Source organism: Gavialis gangeticus, unplaced genomic scaffold, assembly GCF_001723915.1.
Source record: "Gavialis gangeticus isolate Ggan-Ray unplaced genomic scaffold, GavGan_comp1, whole genome shotgun sequence".
Lineage (NCBI taxonomy): Eukaryota > Metazoa > Chordata > Crocodylia > Gavialidae > Gavialis > Gavialis gangeticus.
The window spans coordinates 3,628,654-3,629,035 of record NW_017728998.1 but is presented as its reverse complement, the minus strand read 5'-3'; positions in this window follow the sequence as shown (position 1 = coordinate 3,629,035).

The window sequence follows — 382 nt, the reverse complement described above, 5'->3', positions numbered from 1 at the left end:
TGGGACCCCACTGGTCACAGCGCACCAAGACGTTTGGCTCCCGTCGACCACCACCCTCTGGGTCCAACTACAGAGCCAGTTCCTAGCCAGCAGATCGTGGTGACTTCAAGGGCGCAGTTAGCCAGTTTAACCAAGAGGTGATCGTGGGATACCAGATCAAAGGCTTTTTTAAAGTCAGGATATATGACATCAATCTCTTCCCCTTTGTCCAGGTGATAGGTGACCTGGTCATAAAAGGAAATGAGATTGGTCAAGCAAGACCTACCCACAACAAACCCGTGCTGGCTATCCCTCAGGAGATTGCCTTCGGCTAGTCTGTTAAGGATGGCTAATATATAACACTTGCTCTCTCTCTGATTTTTTTTTTTTTTTTTTTTTTTTT